Source organism: Sciurus vulgaris, assembly GCF_902686455.1.
Source record: "Sciurus vulgaris genome assembly, chromosome: Y".
Classification (NCBI taxonomy): Eukaryota; Metazoa; Chordata; class Mammalia; order Rodentia; family Sciuridae; genus Sciurus; species Sciurus vulgaris.
The window spans coordinates 770,849-782,089 of NC_136481.1; the positions used below are offsets into that span (position 1 = coordinate 770,849).

General features: G+C 42.2%; 1 pseudogene across 1 annotated transcript; it reads left to right on the forward strand.

The window, feature by feature from the left end:
• The first annotated feature begins 4,992 nt into the window (after positions 1-4,992).
• LOC306652039 (large ribosomal subunit protein eL21-like) lies at positions 4,993-6,343 on the forward strand (annotated as a pseudogene). The gene has a single exon. The product of its transcript is annotated as a large ribosomal subunit protein eL21-like (transcript).
• Positions 6,344-11,241: the final 4,898 nt, after the last annotated feature.

Here is an 11,241-nt window from a genome sequence, read left to right on the forward strand (position 1 = left end):
TATGCATTTTCATTATAATGTGCCTTGGTGTGGGTCTGTAATTTTGTGTATTCGGAGTCCTATAAGCCTCTTGAACTTGATTTTCTATTTCATTCTTCAGATTTGGGAAATTTTCTGATATTATTTCATTGAATAAATTGTTCATTCCTTTGGCTTGTTTCTCTAGGCCTTCCTCAATCCCAATAATTCTTAAATTTGGCCTTTTCATGATATCCCATAGTTCTTGTAGATTCTGTTCATGATTTCTTACCATCTTCTCTGTTTGTTCAACTTTGTTTTCAAGGTTAAATATTTTGTCTTCAATGTCTGAGGTTCTGTCTTCCAGGTGTTCTATCCTATTGGATATGCTTTCTATGAAGTTCTTAATTTGGTTTATTGTTTCCTTCATGTCAAGGATTTCTGTTTGGTTTTTTTTCAATATCTCTAATTCTTTATTGAAATGATCTTTTGCTTCCTGTATTTGCTCTTTTAACTGTCGATTGGTGCTGTCATTCAATGCCTGCATTTGCTCTTTCATCTCATCATTTGCTTCTCTGATCATTTTAATTATGTACATTCTGAACTCCTTTTCTGTCATTTCTTCTGCCATGCTGTCATTGGGTTTTATTGATGTAACATCTAGATTTGTTTGCAGCATTTTCTTTCCTTGTTTTCTCATATTGTTCAGGTATCAGTGGACCGCTGAGCTATTGCAGATTTCCTCTATTGACTTACAATGTCCCTGAAGATTTCTATATATATATCCCCCCTTAGCCCTCAGTAGGCTGAAATCTTGGAGGAAGTTGATAATGCGGTGCTCCACAAGGAAGCTGCCTCTCTAGGAGTGGTGGCCTTCAGGTGGGGTATATTCCCTGCTAGTGGGCAGAGGTGCCTCCACTTGTTGACCAATGGTCATCCAAAGGGGACCTAGGCTGCGGGCTGAGGCGATGCCTGTTTGGGCCTGTGTCTCTGGTTTTACCGTCTTTGTGGGGAAACCTCACCCAGCAGGGAAGACTCACTTGGTGGGGAGGTCTCGCTGGTCAGTACCCTCCTAGAGGTTCCCCTCAATTTACAGCTACTGCCTGGGCTGGGCTGCCTTCCTCTGCAAAGTTCTCAGGGGCCCAGCCCTACCTCCTGGGCCTGGGAGCCTCACCCTTCGCAGATGAATCTCCTTAGGCTGCCCCTCCTCAGAGAATCTGCCCACAGTCCTGGAACCTTCGCTCCGCCCTAAGCCTGTCTCTGTGCGGCTCTTCCATCAAGAAGCCTCCTAGATCCTGGGATCCTGCTCTGTACCTAATCACCTGGCTATGCGGCCCCTCCTCTGAGCAGCCACGTGGGGCCCCGTACAATCGCTCTGAGTCCCAGAGACCCGCCACACACCTCTTCCTCCAGACAGACGCTCAGTATTCCGGTGCGGTCACTAGGAGTCCAAGCAACTCACTGCATGCCTCCTCCCACCAACCACCTGTAGCTCGGGGCAATCAATCACTCCGAGTCAAAATGACCCTCCCCGTTCCTCCTCCTCCTCCAGGTAACCCCCCGGGTGTTCAGGAGCGGTAGCTCTGAGTGGCTCTGAATCCATGTGACCCACTGCACGCATCCTCTGGGCAACCACCCGGAGCTCTGGTGCGGCCACTCGAGACCAAGCGACCCACCACGCTTCTCCTCCAGGCAGCCCCCCTGTGTTCAGGAGTGGTTGCTTTAAGTCCAAACAACTCACCAATCGCCTCGTCCTCTGAGCAGCCGCCTGGAGCGCTTAATGCAGTCACTGCGAGTCCAAATTCCCCACCGCGCTCCTCCTCCTCCTCCTACTCCTCAGAGCAGGCCCCGGTGTTCAGAAGTGGTCTGAGTCCAAACAGCTCGCCACATAGCCCCTCCTCTGGCAACCGCCTGTAGCTCTAGTATAGCCACTCTGAATCCAAGTGGCCGCGCTCCTCCTCCGCTTCTCCTCCTCTTTGTCTTCAGGGCAGGCCCCGGTGTTCAGAAGCAGTCGCTCTAAGTCCAAACAGCTCGCCACTCGGCTTCTCCTCTGGCAACCGCCTGCAGCTCTGGTGTGGTCACTCCGAATCCAAGTGGCCTCGCTCCTCCTCCTCCTCCTCAGGGCAGGCCCCGGTGTCCTGAGTCCACACGGCTCTCCTTGCCGCTCCTCCCCTGGGCAGTCTCCGGAGTCCCAGTGGTTGCTCCGAGTCCCAGCGCTGTGCTGAGCGGCCTCCTTTACGACACTCCCAGTTCTCCGAGTTCACTGCTCCAGCGGGGGAGGGGCGTCTGGACGGCAGCTCTACTTCACAAGTTCCCTGCATTCCGGGACTACCGCCCCATCCGGGACGCCTCCCCAGTAGGAGAGACTCACCCGGCTGCTTTGAGTTGGTCCCAAGTCTCTTAATTTCTCCTCTTTTGAATCCTGAGTCCTGGAGCAACATGAAATGCAGCCACCCTCTAGGCCGCCATCTTGAAACTCTCTAGCCTATCAGTTTTGAGTGTGTATTTTCTACAGAATACACACACTATTGAAATATCACTATTATCTCTAATGGTTGCTTTTGGTGCCCACCTCCTTAAAAACAATACAAAATAAAACTGATTTTTATTCTTTATTTTAACATTTTTACATTATCTAACATATTGGGGTCACACGGTTGCAATAGAAAATAAGCCTGCAAGGTTTGAGATCTGGAGTCAAATGAAGAGCCGAATGTTTCTGAGGAGACAGCCAAGGGGGTGGGGGAGGCTGCCCAGAGTCGAATTCTGTGGTGGGCAAGGAGGTCAGGAAGGGCAAGAAGCAGAAACACCCTATGGTGGATATTGGTCAGGGAGGAGGGGGTATGGTCAAGGTGGCTCAGATCCCTATGAGGGGAGAGCCAGCAGGAAATGACTGTGGACCCCATCCAGGTTTCATCACAGAAAGACTTACCTACCCAGAAATATTTCCTTCTCCCTTCTACTAAATATATTTCTGTACCTTTTATTTTTCTTTTCCATATGCGGATCCCTTTTTGTTCACATTCTGAAACAACTGACTTTAGATAAATTACTGGATTTTAATAAGATGAAATATTTTGTTATGTACAGTATTCTAATTGAAACAGTTGAAACTTTTGGGTTCCTTTGTATATAGAATTGTTACCTGTTAGGACTTAACTCTTAGTAACCTTGTTTTCAGTGATGACACAAAGCAATTTAAAACACTTTTTAGTTACCAATCTATGAAACCACCAATAATGTTTAAGTATGTTACGCGGGTATGGGTGGGGATTGAGAGGCAACCCAGGTGGGTATGGGTGGGGATTGCAAGTGAGCTGCCCATTGCGAAGGGAATTGGTGAATATAGAGGCGAGTGAAGGGCGAGTTATCCAGGGAGTCATCACTACCACTAGATAAGTTGGAGGCTAAGCCCGTAGGGGTACCTGGGTGCCCGGCACCAGGACTTTCGTAGACAAAAACGTCCTAGAGAGAACCCAGGACCAGAGAGAACCCAGGACCAGAGTAGGATTCGCAAGAGGCAGTCCCCTCAGGAAAGAATCCCCATCAGTCTGGAGCTTTCCTGCCTCTCAAGCAAGAGTCCCCTGCAGCCCAGAGCTCTGCCCCAGCAGTCAGTATAGGGATTCAGCAGTCAGTATAGGGATTCAGTAGTTGCAAGACTGGGGGTTCCCTGGACCGAGGAGAGCCTCAGAGGTGCCGGATGCTCAAAGTCACTTCTCAGGTAACCAAGCGCCAGGGGGAAGCCACTTACCAAATGAGGCTGGTGTCTGGATGTGGAGGAAAGCATCCAGGTGAATGGAAGGTGAGACCAGCGTCTGGGGGCTGGGGGAGTCTGGGGCATCAGATGGGATTCCACTTGCCTAAGTGGTGGTAGAAGAGCCCATCTGAGTCATGGCACCAAGGAAAGCACCCAGACACCACTCCAGATGTGGGAACTCACACAAGAGATTTTATTAAGCAGACAGGCAGAGTGTCTGCCCATAGGGTGAGAGAGAGCAAGAGTGAGGAGAGAGTGAAAGTGAGGAGGAGAGAGAGAGAGAATGGCAGGGGAGCTAGTCTTTAGTGGAATTTTGCTGTCTAATAACTCAGGACCAGTGGCTGGTGAGGAGGTTCACAGGCTAACAATCTGGACCAATGACTGACTAGTCACACACTTTCTGCCTATGTTTACCAACCAGTTATTCCATATCAGTGGATACATCCGTTAATTCGGGTAAGGCTCTCATAACCCAAACATTTCTTCTCTGAACCTTCTTTCACTGTCTCACACAAACCAATCCATTGTCTTAGAAGTAATCAATGCAGAATAATCAAGACTTGGTTATTTCTTGATACATTGTTCTAAAGCAAGGAGCTTATTTAATTAGAATAATAATCTCACTCATCATCATCTTCCAAAACAGTTAGGAAAGAAGTTACCTCTATTTCTAACAACTCATGACTAACACATAAACTCAGGGCCAAGGATCAAATTTTATATTCACTGATGGATATTAGCTGTCCCCTCAAAGATGGTGGGTTTTTCCCCTCAGATGTTAGTGTTGAGGTAAAAGAACATTTAAGAAGTGGGAAGTCCTAGGCCAAGTGAAGCTTGCCCTTGGAGGGATTGAGGTATTTTTCATGGGGCCCTGGTTAGTTCTCATAAGAGAGTTGTTATTAAAAGAGCAAGCCTGGCTCTATCAAGTTTTGTAGCTTCCTATTTAAGATAAACTCTCTTTCAGAGTTATGTTCAAGTACTACGATTGCAACAAATGTATATATAAGAAGCAGGAAGGTTTTTTTCTACAGAAGATGATTTGAGTTTATATGACACATAGGTTTTTTTTTTTCTCCTTAGACTGTTTAAATGGTGGGTTTCAATAACCCCCCCCCAAAAAAAAAATTCAGTTGGCATTTTTAGCATCAACTACATTTGGTTATAGTGCATTATTTTGTTGTTTCTGAATTTCATTAGCTAATAATTAAATATTTTATATCTATGTTCATAATGATATTTCCTGATACTACGTCCTTTTATAAAACTTCTTAAAAATGTTTTGTTTATTCTAATTAGTTACACATGATAGTAGAAGGCATTTATACATTTTGATAAGTCATATATAAGTGGAGTATAATTTTTCATCTTTCTGATTATACATATTGCAGGATCACATCAGTCAGAGGTAATAATGATAATGTCTGTTTCACTTTACAATCCTTCCTGCCCCCATACCCTTTCTTATTGTTTGGTAAAATTAACCAGTGTAATTGTCTGAACCTGGTGATTTCTGTTTTGAAAGACTGTATTGAATACAGTATCTTTAATAGCTAGAGAATAGTTGAATTATCTATTTCATTTGGGTATATGGAGGTAGTTACAACCAATTCCATGAAAGTTGTCCAATACATGTTTATAAAGATGTTGGTAGTATTTTTATTGTTCTTTGAGTATTTGCAGAGCTCACAATAATGTCATCTTTTTTATTCTTACAATATGTCTTTAAAATTCATCAGTATTATAGAGATTAATAAGTTCATGATTTGCTTAATGAATCAGTTTTTATTTTATAGATTCCCTATATTATTTTCTCATTTTTCTAATTTCTGCTTATTTTATTACGTTCTTCTTTTCTGCCTGCCTTTGATATTCTCCTTTTATAACTTGTTAAGTAGAAGCTTAGACAATAGATTTGAATAATTTCCTCTACTGTGCTATACATTTTCCTGTGTTGTTTTAGTTGCATTTCCCTAAAGTTTAATATGTTTTTACCCTTATTTCATATTTTCTAGTTTCCTACAACATTTGCTCATAGGCCCTAGAAGTATGTCTTTAAATTTTGAAGTGTTTTAAAATTTTTGGGAACCGCCATCTTCCAATAATTCGCCAAAATGACGAACACACAGGGAAAGAGGAGAGGAACCTAATATGTGTTCTCTAGGCCTTTTAGAAAACATGGAGTTGTTCCTTTGGCCACATATATGCAAATCTACAAGAAAGGTGATATCGTAGACATTAAGGGAATGGATACTGTTTTCAAAAAGGAATGCCCCATAAATGTTATCATGGCAAAATTGGGAGAGTCTACAATGTTAGCCAGCATGCTATTGGCATTGTTATGAATAAGCAAGTTAAGGGCAAGATTCTTGCCATGAGAATTAATGTGCGTATTGAGCATATTAAGCACTTTAAGAGCCGAGACAGCTTCCTGAAATGTGTGAAGGAAAATGATCAGAAAAAGAAGGGAACCAAAGAGAAAGGACCTGGGTTCAGCTGAAACGCCAGCCTGCTCCACCCAGGAAAGCACATTTTGTGAGAACAAATGGAAAGGAGCCTGAGCTGCTGGAACCTATTCCCTATGAACTCATGGCATAATAAATGTAAAAAACAGTTAAAAGTCTGTGAACTTTAAAAGAAAAAACTTTTTTTGTTTTCTTTTTGTCACTAGTTTTAGTTTATTCATTATATAAATGAACACAATTGATATGAGTTTAAATCTTTAAATTTGTTAGCGTTTCTTTTATATTTATAATGGGAAATGATGAAATTAAATTTTATGACAGATGAGAAGTATAAGTAATTGAAAACTTAATTCATAAATTATATGCATAGTTTTAGTGAGAGTATATGTTGTCTTCTTAATGATTTATAACCATGGTATACTACATGGTATACTACAAATTATTTTGACACAGGAATAGGTTCATTGACCTTGGAGTTCTAGCATAGAGCCATTAGTTTCCCTATTTCAATTAGAGTGAGTTTTGGTAGTGTGTGGTTTTCAAGGAAATAGTTATGACACTCTTACAAGAGGTCAGGGCAAATTCATAAACTCAGTAAGACTGGACTTTGAATATCACACACATAGAGCATAATTATTCTAGAGCATAATTACTTAGATGACAAGAAACTGTATTTAATAGGCAGTTAAACTGTATCATTACCCTACGTACATATATGATTGATTACATGAATGGTATTAATTTACATCATGCTTTCTCTCTTCTCACATTCTTTCTTTCTCTCTCCTCCTCGATTTTCACTCTCTTGCATGCTCCTTCTTTTTAATTCTTCCCACCCATTAGAATAAACTACTAGAAATGTGATATAAATGGTTTTGGAGTTGTTTAGTTCTAGGACATCTTTGTACTATTCAAAGTATTGTCATCAGATCTGCTATTTTGCTGCCACCATTATTCTCCCTCCCCCATACCACTCTACAACCCAGATTGCTAGCCCACGAACCTCCTAGTCAGTCATTGGTCCAGATTGTTAGCCTGTGAACCTCCTCACCAGCCACTGGTCCTGAGTTATTAGACAGCAAAATTCCACTAAAGACTAGCTCCCCTGCCATTCTCTCTCTCTCTCCTCCTCACTTTCACTCTCTCCTCACTCTTGCTCTCTCTCACCCTATGGGCAGACACTCTGCCTGTCTGCTTAATAAAATCTCTTGTGTGAGTTCCCACATCTGGAGTGGTGTCTGGGTGCTTTCCTTGGTGCCATGACTCAGATGGGCTCTTCTACCACCACTTAGGCAAGTGGAATCCCATCTGATGCCCCAGACTCCCCCAGCCCCCAGACGCTGGTCTCACCTTCCATTCACCTGGATGCTTTCCTCCACATCCAGACACCAGCCTCATTTGGTAAGTGGCTTCCCCCTGGCGCTTGGTTACCTGAGAAGTGACTTTGAGCATCCGGCACCTCTGAGGCTCTCCTCGGTCCAGGGAACCCCCAGTCTTGCAACTACTGAATCCCTATACTGACTGCTGAATCCCTATACTGACTGCTGGGGCAGAGCTCTGGGCTGCAGGGGACTCTTGCTTGAGAGGCAGGAAAGCTCCAGACTGATGGGGATTCTTTCCTGAGGGGACTGCCTCTTGCGAATCCTACTCTGGTCCTGGGTTCTCTCTGGTCCTGGGTTCTCTCTAGGACGTTTTTGTCTACGAAAGTCCTGGTGCCGGGCACCCAGGTACCCCTACGGGCTTAGCCTCCACACTTATCTAGTGGTAGTGATGACTCCCTGGATAACTCGCCCTTCACTCGCCTCTATATTCACCAATTCCCTTCGCAATGGGCAGCTCACTTGCAATCCCCACCCATACCCACCTGGGTTGCCTCTCAATCCCCACCCATACCCGCGTAACATACTTAAACATTATTGGTGGTTTCATAGATTGGTAACTAAAAAGTGTTTTAAATTGCTTTGTGTCATCACTGAAAACAAGGTTACTAAGAGTTAAGTCCTAACAGGTAACAATTCTATATACAAAGGAACCCAAAAGTTTCAACTGTTTCAATTAGAATACTGTACATAACAAAATATTTCATCTTATTAAAATCCAGTAATTTATCTAAAGTCAGTTGTTTCAGAATGTGAACAAAAAGGGATCCGCATATGGAAAAGAAAAATAAAAGGTACAGAAATATATTTAGTAGAAGGGAGAAGGAAATATTTCTGGGTAGGTAAGTCTTTCTGTGATGAAACCTGGATGGGGTCCACAGTCATTTCCTGCTGGCTCTCCCCTCATAGGGATCTGAGCCACCTTGACCATACCCCCTCCTCCCTGACCAATATCCACCATAGGGTGTTTCTGCTTCTTGCCCTTCCTGACCTCCTTGCCCACCACAGAATTCGACTCTGGGCAGCCTCCCCCACCCCCTTGGCTGTCTCCTCAGAAACATTCAGCCCTTCATTTGACTCCAGATCTCAAACCTTGCAGGCTTATTTTCTATTGCAACCGTGTGACCCCAATATGTTAGATAATGACTCCTCTTGGCTGGAGAATGGGACTTATGCAACTTCTGTCACTGCAGTGCAAGTGGGTAGAGATTCCCTATGTTTGAACCTTCTCTTCTCTTCACTCTGGGCCCTCTTTGTGTCAAGAATAGTCTTGTGGATTTACTTATATCATTTAATGTTCTATAACAGGACCCTTAGAGCCATATTTGTTTAAAGGTTAATATCTTAAAACATGCAAGCATCTTGCCACTTTGCCACACAAAAGGAAAGTTAAAAGTCTAGGTCTTTCTTTGATTTATGTTTTAGATATAATGTTACATTGTGTTAACTAATGTTCATATACACTCAGGAAAAATACAAGTAGGCTTCTTAAAATGATGACATTTAAGACAGCGTTGTAGACAATTGTAAGAGTTGTAGACAGCCCCACCTTACCTGAGATAAGGCTCTGCCTCCCACCCTGCTGCACATCAGAATGGCTCCAAAATAAGCCAGACTTTAGCTTATTTGAAGTTATAATCAAAAGATTGTTTTTTTGTTGTAAAATTATTGTGATCTCAAACAGGGGATATAATGGATAGCTCAGACAAAATTCAAGATAGTTATTACACAAACTAAATGTTTTACTGTTGTTAATTCCATTTTGTATTTTCCTAGTAAACTCTAATAGCTGTTGCCTGATTAATGTTTTGCAGAAGTACTGCTTCAAGAACAAACTACCTAAATTAATATGAGCTAATAAGCCATCACCTATAGGATAATATAACATAGACCCCAATTAAATTAAAGGGGGTAAATAACTGTACAGTCATAAACATTAGTTAAATGTCATTCCATTGACATATGTGCATCCCTTTTTGATTAGCATTTCAGTGCTTCTTTCCACACTACTGGAAGGAAGACTTAGCCTCTTAATATTACTCTGGTCAGGGTCTGTATCTTTTTAAAATTATTGATTTTCTATTTGTTATATAGTTGGTTACCATGGCCTGAGAATCTGAGGGATAATCTATTGACTTTCCACTGAATTTTTGATCTATTGACCATATCCAGTTTTGCTTTATTTTTTGGTACTATGGATTAAACTCAGGGGTGCTTCATCACTGAGCCACATCCCCAGCCCTGTTTTGTTTTTAGTTTTGAGACTGGACCTTGCTAAGTTGCAAAGGGCCTCACTAAACTTAGGCCAGCTTATATTTGTAATTCTCCTGCCTCAGCCTATAAAGCCCCTGGGATTACAGGCACACACTACTGTGCCTGGTTTTAGTTCTTTTTCAGAATTGTATGGTTCCTTGATTCCTGTTTTCAAGTTCATTTCTTTTACATTGTTTTAAATCACTCAACATTCTAAATATGAACCTTCTAGAATGTTTTTCTCAGATCTCTTCACTGATGTGTAAGATCAGTGTTTGAAGTGTTGTGGGCTGTTTTGGGGTGGTTTGTTTGGCATTTTCATTTTGTTTGCATGTCTACATATGTGCTGGAATGACTGTTACTTGGCAAGGGTCTATTTTAGTAAGCTTCTTTCTCTTAATAACCCTGGGTTGTGTGACATTCAAGCATTGATACGTTCACTGAATTTGTGTCCTCTTGTGATCCCAGTATCATATCACTTTAAGAGAAAACACTAAACTCTATTTATCACAATTACTTCAGAGAAAATCCACAAACCAATCAACCCTAGGAAAACCACATACTTGTTTATAATGTTCTCTCCACAGTTTCTCTTCTCCAGGTATAAACATAATATTCTGGAATATGTTTAAATCAGTTATTAAAGACTGTGTAATTAATTATTTGTACAATTAATCTTCTTGGTTTGCAATTAGATGCCATCAATTTCAGGTGTGAATTCTGTTAGCAATGCTTAGGCACAGAAGCTATTTCCTAGGATGCTATGGATTTCTCACCATCCTCCTGTTTGTTCAACAGCCAAGGGGCCTGAGACTTCAGACTTGAAGGGTGCTAACTTTTTCTGCAAGATGCAGAAGCACAGGATGTGGGGCTCAGAGCCTGTGATCTGACTGCTGCAGGAAGTTGTGCAATTGCTCCCCTCTACAGAGTCTTCTTTAAAGTGGCATAGAGCCTGATAGCTTTCTGCAAGCAAGAGTCCTCCTGGTCTCAGAGTTTATCACAGACACTGCTCTACTGCACTCAGGGTTGTGCTATGCAAGCAAGCACCTTGCTCCCATCTGAAACTATGGAGTCTGAAGATAATATAGTCTATCTGTGGGCCTTGTGTGGTATACAAGCTCTTTTCCTGGCTGTGTAGCTAATAGGGGTACTGTTACGTGGATTAGATACCTGTGTCCTGTCACGGCTTTTAGTCTACACTTTGGGTTAAACTGCTTGATTTCTTGCACTTCTTTTGTTGTTATTGTCCGCTCTTTTTTTTCACCTGTTAATAAAGAATAATAATATGCTTTTTGTTTTCCTACTACCTTTCCCCACTAACCCTGACTGGTCCAGGTTGAGAGAAAAAAAATTTCTGTTCTTATTTTCTGCTCTGGTAACCTAACCCTAAGTCTCTCTGAATTTTAAACTGTGCAATATTTAGTGTTATATT